Source organism: Nelumbo lutea, chromosome 1 (genome assembly GCF_056320005.1).
Source record: "Nelumbo lutea isolate HS-2025 chromosome 1, American lotus-T2T, whole genome shotgun sequence".
Taxonomy (NCBI): domain Eukaryota; kingdom Viridiplantae; phylum Streptophyta; class Magnoliopsida; order Proteales; family Nelumbonaceae; genus Nelumbo; species Nelumbo lutea.
In genome coordinates this window covers 129,838,298-129,854,947 of record NC_142684.1, presented here as the reverse complement: position 1 = coordinate 129,854,947, position 16,650 = coordinate 129,838,298, and the positions used below count along the sequence as shown (strand labels likewise).

Genomic DNA, 16,650 nt, shown 5'->3' with positions numbered 1-16,650 from the left:
TCAAATTGATGACCGGAGTCTGGAGGTTTCAAGTTGGCTTAAACTGTAAACACTAAACCAGAGCAAAATAGAAAAAGTAGAGTTGTGAAACTAAAAAAAATAGAGGCAACGGCAGTATGATCGTACAGGCTACGGAATCCTTCAAAAAGAATAGCCAACCACGGCCCAGAGAGAGAGAGAAACAATGACTCTGTCGTTTCTATTTACTAATAGGTTATAGGTATGATTTGAGCATATCCCAATTTTGATTAAGGATGATGGCATGCCCAGAGAGAGAGAGAGAGAGAGAGAGGAAGTGATAGGCGGGGGATTATTAAAATGGGGAATTGTGCCCAAAGCAAACAACCTATGGTAGGTAATGTACGGAGCAGTCAAAGAGCACGTCATAAGCAGTCATCAATGGTGGGTATGTGGTAAACATGCATGCAAATAAGAGAGATTCTCTCTGCGTCAACCTATGGTAAACATGCATGCAAATTTTGAATGTATACTATCACCACTACAGACATTCTTAGGCCATGGACCAGACTCGATGTATTTGCTTTAAGGTCATGTTTGGTTTGAAGAAAAATGTAGGGAAAGTAAGGAAAATACAAAGAAGCCAATACAAGGATTGTAAACGTTTACTTCTCACTGCATTTTCCTTGAAATCAAACATTAGCCTAAGGGTTGACATGTATAAGACATAAGAGTAGAGTAATAATAGCATGTAACAAATAGAAACACTAGTCGATGGACCAGACTCCATACTCCCAGATTTCTTTGCTTCACATGTAGTTTCAATCTCACACTTAATTACTACCGGTAGCAAGGAGAATTGAAGAAATTAAGGGTCTCTGATTATGGTGTTCGTGTTTGTTATCAGAGCTGCTTGTCCAATAAACCATGTCGCGACCAGATTCGTTTGTCCCAATATGTTCTCATTTGGTTTAACGTATTGATTTAAGCCCTTTTAGATAAATATTTGATGCTTTGACTTTTGTGAAAAGTAACTTTTATATAAAACCTCATTTTGGAAGCTTAATGAATATACTGTTTTTTCGGTGTCAACGCTCTAAATAACAATATAAAACATACACAAAACTTAGAATTAATTTACGGAATTGCAAAACGTGGCCGTTGTCTTAAAAAGGGCATTGATCAAAAACGTTTTCTGTTACTTGCTGTTCAGTTCAATGTGCAATGATGATTTCTTGGCTTTCTATGCATTATGCCTGGTTATAAGCAAAAACTTTGTGCATATAGCATCTAGATGCACATTGGGAATATCTCTTGTATATGTTTGTTAAATTCATGGAGAGATATTCCTAATGTATGGCTGTTTTTATGTTTTCAGAGTATCTTACAAGTTGTCATTTGTTAATTAAGGAGGTGTTGCGTTGCATTTTTATTTCATTTTAAGTTGATCAATACCGATGAGGGGTAAAATGACCCTCCAATCATGAGTTGCCACATTGTCACGGGGATAATTCTACAGCGGAAGAAACCCGTGCGGCGTCCTGGCCAAGGCAGGCTAGGACAAGCCTTTGTGCGCTTAGAGGTTAGGAGTTGTCCGATGGTATGGCTCACCAAAGTCAGTAGCACTAGATCATGACCTCAAGTCCAATGGCCGGGGCACTCTTCTGGCTCAGACCGGTCCATGGGAGGCGCTGCTTACGTGCTAAAGGGGGACAACCATCATGGAAGGCGACCATGCGCCGATGAGGTGACTTGGCACCGATGTGTAGGGTCTCCTGTATGCCGATAATGACAGGCACCTGTGTGCCATGATGATAGGCAACCGCTTGGGCCGGAACCCACCCGTGCGCTAGGGGCAACGGGATAGCTCAATCAGCTTGGGCAAGGGGCTGGCGAGGTGTAGGGACATGCTTGAACCAGGCCCGCGTGCCAAGCCTCCCTTGAGTGTCGGCAGCGCAGTGCCGGTCCAACACTGTCCCCATGACCTAGTGTGCGCCCATGAGGAACCCTGGTAGCCATGCTAGCCGTTAACCAGGGCCGCCCCGCAAGGGGATGATGGTCTAGGAGTGCCAAGGTTAGGCACCCAAGGAGGTCGACCACCCCTCCTCAAAGAGTACGTTAAGCTTTCGGTGGTCTGCCTGAAGATGACATCAGTTCTCCCAAAAGTCTTACAGGCGAAAATGACGGGCATGTCCCTAACGTAAGCCTGTCAAGCGTAGGCAAGGCTAAGCCTGCTTTGAACCGTAACAACATGGCGGTCAAAACCATCTTACGCCTACATGCGAACATCCATACTCTGGGCTAGGCACACCAGGTTCTTGACTCACCCTTGGTGTTGAAGAGGGTTTGACATTCTGGAGTTGCCCCCTAAAGGAAGATCCACCAACTTATGTATCCTTGTTCTTAGGTGAAGACATTGCAAAGAGTGGAAAATAAAGAGTAGGAAGGACCTTTGCTTTCAGTGCTCTCACAAACGCCAATTGATAGGCTCAATTTGTACTAAATACCTGCTGACAATGACAGATCAAAGATCACTGGATTAGGTCACGAGGTTGAATCTGCAAGATGAAACACGTCAAAGACCCTGGAGGGATGATTCAAGAAGGAGACTCCGTCATCCAAATAGTACTGAGCTAACAAAGTGGATGAAAACGCATAGGGAAGAAATCAAAGCAGAGATATAGTATGCAAAAGAGTGAGCGTAAAGGTGTGCATGACATGTTTGGAGATGAGAGGACTTATTCATCTCTTGCTTACGGAGTATGCCCACATGGCGTCATCGTGGCCCTTATCCGGTTTCCCACAAAACCGAAAGAACCGGGTTTATCATTGCCACGTGGGTGCCGTGTCCACACATGTTTCGGGGGCGTTAAGTGGTGCATCTTGAGGTCGGCATGATCCCTTAGGTCATGGGTTGCCCAGGTCAGAGAGGTAGATCGGTGCTGGGGGCAATCAATGAGCGTGATCCCTCTGAGCGGCATAAATCCGTCGATATGAATTCAAGCAAAGTCATGCCACATGTAATGCTGAGGTGTCGTAAATTAGTTTTGGCTGCCATGTGACAGCTCGTGATTGGAAGGCCATTTTATCTCTCATCAAAAACAAATTTACATTATAGATTCTTTTTGTTCCTGAAAGGTTTTGAAAATGTTGATATGATCAATACAAATTGTTATTTTTACCTAAAACTACGTCAAATTTGGTGTCTCTCGTGTACACTCGTATGATGTGAAAACACATTTTCACACAGATTTGGATTGATCAACCCAATAGGCAATAACAATACAACACGACTGTACCAAACACCTCCTAAATTGGCCAGAAGCCGACAACCATTTCCCATCCTTCTTGCACTTGCATCAGACTGGAATACATTGACGGAACCAATTTCTCTATGAAGAAGTGCCCCTTAACTACAGAATTGGAAATGACCAAGGGATGTGTCGTTTCTGCCTGTATAATCCTGCCAGGTGTATGGACTTACGAAAAGAAAAAAAAGGGATTTTACTGTTCAGTCTATTCTCACAAATTTTAGCTCATTGTACAGTTGGGGTAGATGCCAGCTTAGAATCGATGTTAATACACAGATGGATATTGGTGTTTAGGTGGAGTAGGGATTAGGGATGCTCACGATTGCACCGTGGGGCATTTTTTGTAATCGTATCGGCAGTATCAGTTTCTGGAAAACCGGTAATTAAAATCGAGCGAAACCTATCGATTAACCGGTTGACCAGTTCAATTAATCATCGATTCGGTTCGTCGATTTATCAGCTTTTTAATATTTATAATATATATTATAAAAATATATAAATATATATATATATATTTTATATATTGCATGTTATTAATTTATAATATATAATATATATAATATAATATACATAAATATATATAAAATATATATATATATATATACCGATCAGTTCGATTAACTATTGGTTTTCTATAAATCAAACCGACCGATTCAATTAATCGTTTTTTATTTTGATTTCACTTGGTTTAAAGGTGTTTGAAATTTTAAATTATTGTAAATCTGTAGTAGAATTCAAAATTCTAAGGTGGAGTGTAGTATACCAACAAAAACATCCCTTCCGTGGAATTCAAATCCGGCTTCTCTTCCTACGATGTGATGAGAATAGAAATGAGAAATGTAAGAAATCCAGTCAAGGGATTCGAGATATGTAACCAAATCTGTCATGGACAGAGGGAGTCAACTTTGGCGGTGGACACCGGACACTAATAAACAGGGCGACAGGTGTAGCGTTTGTTCATGGTGGTCCTGAGTGATTGCCCCTGTTTATCATTATTATCAATAGGGTTTTTTTTGTCTTTCCATAATGTGTGACCCGTTCATTAAGAATGTTAATACAACCTTGGTGTTGCATCATTACTAATAATTTCTACATGTTTTTGGCATCATGCTTGTGAGTTGTGAGGGCCATATTATTTGGTGTAATTTGTAAAATCTTAGTCAAGTGTGAAAATACGGGTTCAAACCTGAGAGCTGCCGCTTTGTGTACCCAAACATGATTTCCAGTTTATCCTTTCGCAAGACCCCATGTAGCTGGGTAATGATTCCTTTTATTTGGCATCATGCTTGGATTTTATCTGAAATGAAATCATTTTATTTTTGTTTTCTCTTAGAGTACAGTAACGGAGTTTTTTTCACTCAATTTTAGATTTTAAGTCTCTTCCAATCCATACACACCCACACACAATGTTTTGAAGCCAAAATAAGAAGAATATGGGGAAGAAAGATTTTCACAAATATATGAAAATGGGCAACTTAAAAGAAAGGAGACTTGGGTCTTTTCCATTGTATCAACGGTTAGTGTTCAGTAGTTATAATGGTATGAAGGTGAGATTCTCCAAGAGTTCATTTCCACCTCACATAATTGGTCCTTACATTCACCTCAAAATGTTCTCATGCATGGGCTGTAAGGTGGGTGTGAGGACCAATTTTGTATTTTTAGACTGCGTTTGTTTGCGGTGTAAAGCCTTATTGATATAAAAGTCTATTGATAGAGAGTTTCACACTGCATAATATAAAATGTCTGAATTATTGAATTTCGAAAAATGTGATTATCGATATAATATTACATCGAATTGACGGTGGATTTTTGCATCCATGTAAGATACGTAGTTTCTGGCCACACAGGCAATCGCACAATCAAAGTTTATTTTGATTTGTTCTTCCTTTGGTTTAATCCAATTAACCGATATGCATTGCTTAAAATTTGATAAATTTGTCTCAGAACTCATAAACGAAATCGTCTCAAGTAAAATGTGCCTTACTCTATCAATAATGGAATTAAATTTTTCCACAGGGGATGGAACTGAGTCACTAGTAATCATCCAAATTTGCTTGATGAAATGACAGCCTCTGAAAATGCTATCACTATCAATATCAAAACATGGATGAGGTAGCAGCCTTAAGAATTATTTTCTTTTATCTTCAGCTTTCTAACCTTTGAATTGGTGGTAGAAAGAAAGTAAGAAACACAAACAGACGAGCGTTGAGGGTTGACATTTGGGATAGGCTTAACTGAACCATCCAAAACAAGTTATATCCAACTGTGCTACAAACTGGCAATTGAAATAGGCTTTAATAACCCAACCCTAGCTAGACCTCCACCTGAGTAAGCTTTCCAATCTCAATCTCAGTAGCGTTGACTGTTGAGGAGGAATGAGTGGACATTCCAGATTGCCCATCATTGAAGGAAAGCTGAAGCTCTTTATTGACCACTTGCTATATCACCAGCTGCCCTATTTTGAAAGCTTTTCCTCATAAAAGCCAAACATCGAAGCTTTACAATTTTAATGAGAAAGTGACCCAAAAATCAGGGCTTACAAATTTAGCCACTGGATGGTGAATTAGCTTAATATTTACATTTTCGTTCGGTCAGTTACAAACTTACAATAGCTATTCATCAACTATGTTCACATATATAGATGAAATTGACTTTGATGAAAGTAATATTTAAATTTTATTTAATTAGAATTCCCTTCTTGAAATGAAAAATCCATTCAACAACACACAGAGGATTTGACATCGAATGTATATATCTTCATTGAATTGGGTCTCTGAAAGATTACTTGAGCCAAAATCAGTATGAACATGAGAACCAACGATTTTTGTTTTTCAGTCTACGTTTGGAAGCTAAAAGAATGTGATATTGAAGTTCAACAAGGTCTGGAGAAGGTTTAAGTGGTGCAGAATTTTTCTGTTTGATCTCCTTATATGGGACCCATTTGATGGTGAATGGAATTCTTGGCTTACATTTATCACTTGTATGCTTACTTGCAAGCCACAACTCTTAACAAGGAAAGTGGACCATCAGATTTCTTCCATGTGGCACAAGATCAGAGGTTATCAAAGAGAGCCAAAGAAACATCATTTTGGATTGAAAGGGAATTCTTGTAAATGCACCATAAATGCACCATACCGTTTAAAATATTGATATGTCTGATACGTTGGTAGGAGTGTATTGGGCGATATCGATACCTTTTTTCTTTTTTACTTTTTTCAAAACCGGTTCAAGGGGGCTGGTTTAGGGCTTCTCTACCCCCTGAACTGGTCAAACCCCAATGCATCCACTGTAGGGACATATCGGAGAGGTCCTAGAACGATACATATCAATATCGGCCAATACATGTCAATACTTTAAATCTTGCATATAGCAATAGAAAATAAAAATTGGTTAAGTCTTGCTTTTGCTTCTTTGGGCTGTCTTGGCCTCCTTCCAATCTTTCAATGCTTATATGATAGGAGGAGTTGGATTTGTGGTTTTGCCGATTCATAGCAGCTAATTCTGTCAACACAAGATATCCTTGTAAAGGTTGAATTTTGAATTAAAACATGTAATTGGTGAAGGGTCCTGTAATTAATCCAAATATTGGGCTGTTTAGCCGTAGAAGTGGCTGAACCGAATGATTTATTATTTTGTCTTTTATTGAATTAGTAAGGGTTTCATTATGATACCGAAAAGACACGATACGGGAAAAATTTATAGCCAACATCATAGTGGTAATTAATCAGGTGAATTTTCATCAAAATTCATGGATTTTGATTGGTAAGAGCCTTTACCATATCATGTCTTTATAGCATTATAGATATTTCCAATAAGTTAAGTTGATTACTATATCTTGAATATTTTATTGAATAAAAGGCAAAATAATAAGTCATTCAGTTCACCCTACTTCAGCCATTAAGGAATTGCTAGTAATTTAAATTTTAGAGATAGGAAAGTTAACAAATCAATGGAAGGATATATGGCAAAAGAATTGGTTGTTAATAGCTCATATCAAATCGAAATTAGGGGTGTTTTTTTTTTTCATATTTTGAGAGAGGGGAAATTGGTAAGTGGAATTTTGATTTTCATTGACTAAGAAACCCATGTTTTTTTATCAGATTTATGTGAGGTTTATTTTCCTGGGTGAGTAAGTGATAGCCATCTTCTAACTGGGTAAATAACAATGCCATCTGGGGGAAAACTGTCAATACTTGAATGGGACAAAAATACCCCTTTAATATTGGACTTTTATGACTAAAATGTTCATTGCCTTATTTACATGGGGGGCCTATTCTCTTTTCAGTAAGTTATTTATCCAGGTAAATGCACTTACCCATGTAATTTCAGGTAAATAATATAATGACCATTTCAGTTATAAAAATTCCATTATCAAAAGGGGCATTTTTGTCCCATCCAAGTATTGGCAACTTTTCCAAGATGGAAAATTTAATTTACCCACATGGGAGATGGGTATCCCTTACTTGATGCCCAGGAAAATAAACTCTCTGATTCCTACATAAACCTGAAAAAAACGCATAACCCCATTGACCAATTTTCCCCTCTCAAAATCCCAAAACAGATAAATAACAGGGCCTAAAAAAAGAAAAGGTTTTAGATTTAAAACCAAGAAACTAAATTGAAATTTGTGCATCAGGCTCCGAAGGTCCAATAGCTCAAGCTGCCGACACGCTTTTTTGGACCATTCATGATTCAAGTTTTCATCAAAACTTTTGTCACCAAACCCACATACAAGACAATATATCTCCAGTAATATCTGTATTCATTCCCCCAGGTACCAAATCCACAAAAGATCCAAAAAATCCCCTCTAAAACTGTCTTTGGTTTGATTGATTCATACGAGAGAAACAGAAAGTCGAGGGAAAGTTCGTAAGGAATTTTACATCAAAAGGGAATCAAGTACTCGTAGTATATCATGTATCAAAATAGGCCAGTGCCTGTTCTCGATCACCGGCGGCAAAAACCTCAACCAGAAAAGTCTTGTAGTGACACCAGCAAGTGATTTCACTAACCGAGGGCCAGAGCAATAGAGCATGAGGCATGAGCTCTTTAGCCACTGCTTCTAAGTCAAAGAGAGGGACAAGCCCAGGAGGGAGTCCAAACTCTTCACGAAGAGAATTGGTCATTTTCATTCCCTCTCCATGACCCTTCTTCACAAATCACAATGCCTCCTTGCTTCTCTGCCATGCTTATAGAAGTAAACTTGGGCTTTTGGTTTTAATCTGTTAATTGGTCAATGGGGTGGCCTCATAGTAAGAAACCAAACACGGGCTGGGCTTGGGCTTCAAAAAACTAAGACCTGACTAACCTGTTTAGTAAATAGCCCATATTGTGAATTTAGTACTATGCGAGATTTATGCTAAGACCTAACAAATGTCTAGGGCTCAATCCGTATAACTAACAGGCTTTAATATTAAAAAGCATGAGCAACCTAGTGACAGACTAGTTAAAAGATGCAGCTCAGCTGCCCACATCCAGCCAAAATGGGCCGTGCCATCTGGCCAGCCTGTTCCATGTGTACTATTAGAGACCATTACCTGTTTTAGATTCTTGGACAAATGACTAGAACAGAGAAAACAGAGAGAGAGAGAGAGAGAGAGAGCACTCAGAGCAGAATGGTTACAAGATGGCCTGCTTGAAGCTATACCAGGAAAAGACCAAGCACAGATATATTGACAAAGCCAATTGATGGCATGTTAGGTATAGTGGAAAGAAAGACTAGATCTCAAAGCTTTATAGGATAGAATAACATGTCACATCATATCGAGACTTGAGAGTCTTGCATCCAGACAAATAGAAAGTGAAGCATGGTTTAGATGAGTAGTCTGTTTTTGAGTAAACAACCATGGTGAGAAACTTCCATCTCTTCTCATGGGTGGTCTCCATTCTCTTTCAACAGTCGAGTATCTTGGAGCCATCAATGGTGGGTCACAGAACTCTAGATCTCTTGATACCATCCACCAGGTTGATTGATCAACAAGTGAATGTAATTTGGATTCCCTTCATCTCCACGGTTTTAATCCAACTTTCCTTAGGCTATGGAGTCTGTGTTTTGTCACTTTTAAAGGAGGAAGAGAGAGAAGAGAGAGATGGCAGTAGGTCTGCTTATTGAGTAACAAAGAAGGCTGTACAAGTGGATCCATAAGGCCTTCTTTGTAATGCAATTTCATTGTACCGTTGCAAAAGTATGGGAGTGCAAATGATTTAAATGTAAATTCTAATTTATTTTTGTCCAATTTTCTCTGCTTATTTTATTTGTTTACATTGCAAATGGAATAAAATAAAACCTGAACAGTAAAATCCTCACCTGACTGGGAAGAAACTGCAACAATACGACATTTCATGATTCTTTGTATTTAAGTCTGAAGAAAAAGAAAAGTAAAACCGAAAACAGAAGTGAACCAGGATTTGCCATTCTTCTTATTTGTACTTGTTAAATGAAATAACGCTGCAAGCAAATGGAGCTTAAGTTCCTTTTCTTCTATTAATGGAGAAAATTTTGGCATGAAAACCCTTACCACGTGGCCAAATTAAACCTTGCTTTTTGAACAATTTTAATGTTAGAATTTTCAATAGTCAATATTATTTGACAAAACACTAACAAAAGGTGGAGCACAAGATTGATATCGATGCAAGGATTGAAAGGTGGTTAGCCTAAAGAAACTGGATTTGTTCCTCAAACCAATCTCACCTACCATCGCAGCCCAAGGTTCAAACTATCGGAAACACCAAGTGTATCAGGAAAGCAATTTTAAGAGATGTATCGAGATACACCTTGGATATGCATGCGTATCAGAGAAAAACTAAGATATGCATAGATACACTTGGAAACACTATAATTACTTTAATAAATTATAAAAATACATCAACAACACTAAATATAAAACCTTAATGAGGTATATATACATTAAATTAATATATTCTAATAGTTTTCTGAAGAAATATATTGTAGTTAATTATAATTTCATTAAAAATCGTATGCTTAACTATAATTTATAAATTATAATTCTTAAGTTTTAATGTTTTATGTGATGGGAAAAACCCAACTCTCCTATCCAACCATAAAATATGTATTGGCACAACTTATAAATGAAAATATAATTAATAATAATTTATTATTTAAAAATAATAATTATTTATTATTTATTTCCAAAAATATAAATAAATAAATAAACATTATATAATATATTCAAAAAATAGTTACTAAACAAGAAATTTCAATTTCTTTGTGGATATGATAGATCATCCATAGAATTATAATATATTCAATCATTGTGATCAAATGATATAATATAATTAATTATTTATTTATTTATTTATTCTATAAATATAAAAATAAAAAATTTATTAAAGAAGAAATTTCAATTGGTGTTTGGATATGATCATCCATAGAACTATAATATATTCAATTGTTGTGATCAAATGATAAAATATAATTAATTATTATTTATTTTTTAATTCTAAAAATATAAAAAATAAAAAATATTAAAGAAGAAATTTCAATCGCTCTATGGATATGATAGATAAATCAATAGATATAAAACATATCTAGTCTTTATAGGTAGAGAAAAAAGTACATTGTCAAATTTTTTGTTAATTTATATTTTCTCCAAATATCTTCATGAGATTTCCATAAATCTATTGATAACACAAAAAAAATTATGATTTGGAATGTAAGAAATAACATAAATTTATAAATTCAAGAAAAAAAGAAATTATAAGATATTATAAAACCTATTTTTACCATATTTTTTTTCAAAATTTGAAAAATCTTTAAAAAATATTAACGATTCACACTTGTTTCTTGCAAATTTTTTCAAATTTGGGACTCTAGGAATGGGGTTTGGAGTTTTAGAGTCATTTAAGGGGGGGTGAAAGAAAGCTTATTTCAGGGAAAATAAACTTACTTTTTCCCTTTATATTTTTTCAGTTTTTGGCCATATCTTTTTTGTCAATATGCTATCAATACACCCCGATACACCTCCGATATGCTCTAATACGCCTCCAATACGGGTCCAATACACATGAAAAAAGACAATATGCACAATTTTTATGCATATCCTGTATTTATTTTTAAAAGATACGATACGATACGCCCTGTATCGAGTGTATCATATTGAAATTTTAAACCTTGTCGCAGCCATGCATCTCCATGAATGACGACATACACTGATACAAGTATAAGAAATGTTGCAAATGCACAGCTGAATGCACTGTGAGGGTGCGCTGCACATCTCAGCAGCATGCATTGGAAACATCTCCCTAAGTTGTCAGTGGGAGATGTTCCCAATACAGGATATGCTGTGTGGTGTTTGTGGGGCACAAATGTGAATTCTCTCCTTAGGAAAGTTCATTATTTGTGAGTAAGGTTCTAATTATTGATACGCAGTATTGGTATTGTTTTTTTTTTTATTTTTTTAACTTTTTTTTTTTTTAAATCTTGTTCAGAAGGACCGGTTTAAGGTTCCCCCACCCCTGAACCCGTCAAAACCCCGATACACCTTTGTAGGAATGTATCAGGGTGCTCCCGATACGATACGCATGGACTAATACTTAACGAATTTTTGAACCTTGCTTGCGACCCGATCAAAAAATCTTCCATTTCTGCAAATTTGGAGAGATCTTGTGGCCAATTCAGACCTGCCATATCGGTCATATGCCCCTCCTTGTATTTCTCAGCTCAGCCTACTTAATCCCAATTGTTTGCTGTCCTGCGAGCTGCCATTGTGCGTCATGTTTGCTATCAAAATGTAAGCCATTAGATCCTTTCTTATTACTTAATGAATATTCGTGCTTTATAATTACATTCAACTGCTGATGCTGATGTGTGTTACATCTAGAAAATGCCCCTACTCGTAGACTGATAATTTTCAGCCTGGTCCAGACCGGCCCAAAAATCTCAGGCCCAGCCTGGGCTATAACTTTCATTAAAGCTGCTAAGCCCAGCCCAATTCCCTAGGGAATATAAGTAAACCATTCAAAAATCCTATGAAAGTGCTAGGAAATGGGTTTCTTGGGATTGAATTGAATAACAGCCATTGAATTGGGTCATGGTCAGGATTTATAGCTCTGAGACCAAGGATTTCCTTTTTCCCATTCAGTGGGATTCGTTGTGGGATGTCCAAATATTGCGTCTCCCTTTCAAATGCTCAAAGCCCAAACCCATGACTAGGGCCCAAGGCAGGCGACTTTTTAATTTATCGTTGATCAGAAGTTGAGATTTTGTACCGTTTCATCAAATAGTTTTTTTTTTTTTTTTTTTTTTTTTGGGGGGGGGGGGGGTGAATTCTGTTTATATATTATCTTAAAGTATCCTTGAAGTTTTTAATAGTTGTCTAAAATTTTTCTTACTATTAATTGGATTGGGATGTAGTAGGCAGTTAAGTAAACACAAAGTATCTAATAACTATATGACACCTGTCCCAACTAATGCACCTTTCTTCTAAACAATTTTATTCTGTTAGGAATTATTTATTATTTTATTATTTGTGTCAAAATAATTAAAAATAAAAAAACAATAACAAAGGAAAACCTGTCCCAATTAATATGCCTTTCTCTCCAACCTTCCGCTGTTTTGGATTCTCCTACCTCTTGACCTTTAGCCGCGGCAACTGGTTGGTTGGAGCAGGAGTTCTTGAAGCTCTCACCTGCCATTTGTCTCAAGAAACCCATTCATCTAATATTAGGTGATTATAATCTAATCATCCCTATATATGCTTTACGGTTTCAATTTATTAGTTAAAACTTATTAACTAGGAGTGAGACAAGTTGTTCATTTGCATTTGTCATAAACACAGTCGACCTGCACCCTGCCAACCCCTGCCTCTTGGAGCATTCCAATCGCCGAGCAGCAAGGAATTCTGTTGCCTTTCTTGTCACTCCCTCTTCTTCTCCTCTTCTCTTTTGTCTTCCCGTTCAGACTCCGGAGATGTTCGGTCAAGTTGCCACCGTCTCCACTGAGGATTCCAATCATCGGCAATTTTCACCAACTTGGCACGCTTCCCCACCGCTCTCTCAGGGCCCTGTCTCAAAAGTATGGGCTGCTCATGCTATTGCATTTGGGCAGTGTCCCTCTACTCGTCGTTTCCTCCTCAGAAATGTCTATGGAGATCACTAAGATCCAAGATACTAACTTTGCAACTAGGCCTGCTACAACTGCTGCAAAGAAGCTTCTCTATGGCTGCAATGACTAGGGGTTTGCACCCTACGGCGACTACTGGAGACAGATGAAGAAGATTTCTGTTCTCCGCCACTTGAGCGTCAAGAGAGTGCAGTCATTCAGATTTATAAGGGAAGAAGAGGTTGCTCTTTTGATCGAGAAGATATCTCACGCATGTCAGTTGCGCAACTCAATTAATCTAAGCGAGTTACTTCCCATTCTATCCGATAACTTGGATTCTAGAGCTGCTTTCAGTAGCAAGTTTGAAGAAGAAGATGACAATAGCAGACGGATCGGGCCTTTGACAAGGGAGGTAACGTCACTTTTGGGAATGTTTAGTGCTCGGGATTTCTTCACTTAGGTAAGAAATCCAAGTTTGAAGAAGATGGCATTCCTCATATGGCTTATTTAAAAGCTGTTATCAAAGAGACTCTAAGATTACATCCTCCTGCTCTCTTTTTGATTCCAAGAGAGTCCATTAGAGCTACCAATTTAATGGCTACCATATCCCAGTTAAAACCAGAGTCTTCATCAATGTTTGGGCAATTCAAAGACCAACTGAAGGTCAAGAGGTGGGAGAACCCAAAACGGCATTAGGTTGGAGAGAAATGCGCATTAACTGGAACAGGTTTTCCTTTTTTATTGTTTTTTTTTAATTATTTTGATACAAATAATAAAATAATAGATAATTCCTAACTGAATAAAAACGTTTAGAAGAAAGGCACATTAGCTGGGACAGGTGTCACGTGCCTACTACATCCGGACCCTCTATTCATTTTCCATCACATTCGGTTCGCATGTGACATCACGTGATTGATATATATATTTTTCTAAATTTCTAAAATACCCTTTATGTATGGTTCTATTCCATCTGAGTCTTCGTCTCCATCTCCATCTCCAACTCCATCTTTGACTCTGATTCCATCTCCGGTCCCATCTCTATCTTCATCTCTGATTTCCTTTTTGTCCGAAAACAAAATATTTTGTTTTCCGATAATCCATCTGTAGGCATCGGAATCAATGAAAGAAATGGTTTTGACTACCCTAGAAACATGAATATCAATGGCAAGAAGAAGAATGCAAAGTGTTGAAGACAAACAAAATGGGTTTTACTCGAATTTTGGAATGGGCATATAGTGGAAAACGTTAAACATTCTACATATTGGATTCTAATGATGCAAATCCGTTCACAGGATACAACAGAGCCTTGGGTGAGAATTTGCAACTAGCAAAGTTGAAGAATCTCTGAAGAAATCTTCTGTGAGACTATAGCAGATCGGACTGAGAGAGAGTGGATTTCAAAAATGTGTGTTTTTGAAGTCTAATTCATGAATAACAATTGTTAATGACTGTTTACTTTGAATTGTGCCTCTTGATCACACTCGATTGAATTGTGACCATTGATCTCATCAATAGTGATCAACGGTCAACATCGCACCAAAACCAAAGCCGCCCTTTGCAAGCCACGCAGGTGCATGCGAAGTGTGAGCAAAGTGTGCCTCTAAAGCGTTTCATTGTACCACACACACGTGCGCACACATGTGCACGCGTTACCCGGTATCAAACCCCCATACTTTCCTCTACTATTTCTAAGGAGTGTAAATCAGCTCCTATTAAAATATTGAAAACAAAGCTTATAATTTTCCAATGTGGGACAAGTTCAAAACAAGGTTTTGTAAGAGAAAAAAGATAAATTTTCAATCAAGTGTGCATGTGCAATTTCTCATGTAATTGACCAATCAAACCCATTGGATTTAATCTCTTATGAGATTAAAATCCAACACTAACTTCAATCACCACATTCTCTCTCTTTATCAAGGCACAAGCCTGCAACAATTTCTACTTGGAGACTACGCATCACATTGAAAATATTAAATGACATTAGATTGAATGAAAGTGTGCACAACGCTCTCTTCTAAACCACCACTCAATATCTTCAGCATCTGTAATCTTCTACTTGCACATCGGATGTAGAACTCGATTGGCAATGGTACTCACTCACTGTTTGCATTGTGGTGGAATCGTATTTTGCCATAGACAAGTAAAACGCAAAGGCTTTTGGCATGGATTTCAGGTGACAGGGCGAGTGTTGAAGGCATATGCAGTGTAGTCAACCTCATGCAAAATCCTGACAATTAATCTGAATTCCAAATTCCAGTGAAGAAGTGTAGAGAAGGATGAACCTCTGAAAGGATCAGTTGAGTTTTTTATCATAGGAGAAACTCCATCTCAGACCAAAGTGTAGAGAAGTGTAGAGAAGGATGAACCTCTGAAACTAGAGCTTGCCTGAAACAGGGTTGGCTGCATGCATCTTGAACCAAAGCTCCTCTGAAATTAGAAGCCATGTTGGTATGCAATTCCGCAAGCAATGGTTCCTCCACAAGGACGCAAATGGAGGCAGAGATGGAGACTGAAAACGGAAACGAAGACAGAGATAGAAATGTATTGGGCAAGTTACACTATAGTAGCATAAATGAATGTAAAACCAATCCCAGGACAGCAAGAACCTTTCCCCCAAATTTGTGTGTCAAAATGGGTTTGCCAACAACAATAATAACAAGTAGACGATTAAGCCAAGTAACAGAAAAACAGATAGCAGTCACTACACAATAACACACCAGAATTTTTACATGGAAAACCCCAAAATCGGGGAAAAACCATGGGACTTATGGTCCATAAAAGTCTTCCACTAATTCAGAAATTAATGGATACAAAAGTCTTTTTTAGTTGCAACTAGAGGCTTACAAACATCAAGGAAATAATCCTTGGCTCACAAGAACAACATTAACACCACCAAATGCAAGGTGGATACAACACAAATAGAGGTTTGGATCTCACCAAGTTGTTGTAAATCTTAACTGAGAAGTAGAGAAAGGAAGAAGAATCACCAAATCTGAACTGGAGTGGGATTCTTAACTCCAACACTTAATCTTGAACTGGAGTGGGCTTGAAAGGCACCTCCGAACTTGATCTTGAATGGAATAAGAGCCAGCTTTCTCTTCTTCTTCATCACTAAACTCAAAGAACCAGAAAAAACCTTTTTCGGTTCTGTGTTTTTTTCCTTCGTTTTTCTTTGTCAGGTGGTTACGAATTTGATGCCAAAAAAAAAAAACTGAAAGTGGAAGCATTTTTTCCACTATATGACTCTTTTTTCGGGAGCCAATAAAGGTGGGGTGGGACCCTCCATATTGGCTGGCCCCACACCCAACAATTCTCCCCCTC

At 37.6% G+C, this 16,650-nt stretch overlaps 1 pseudogene; it reads left to right on the top strand.

Annotated features, from left to right (window-relative positions):
* The first annotated feature begins 2,867 nt into the window (after positions 1–2,867).
* On the top strand, positions 2,868–13,789 carry LOC148877534 (cytochrome P450 71A1 pseudogene; annotated as a pseudogene).
* The last annotated feature ends 2,861 nt before the right edge of the window (positions 13,790–16,650 follow it).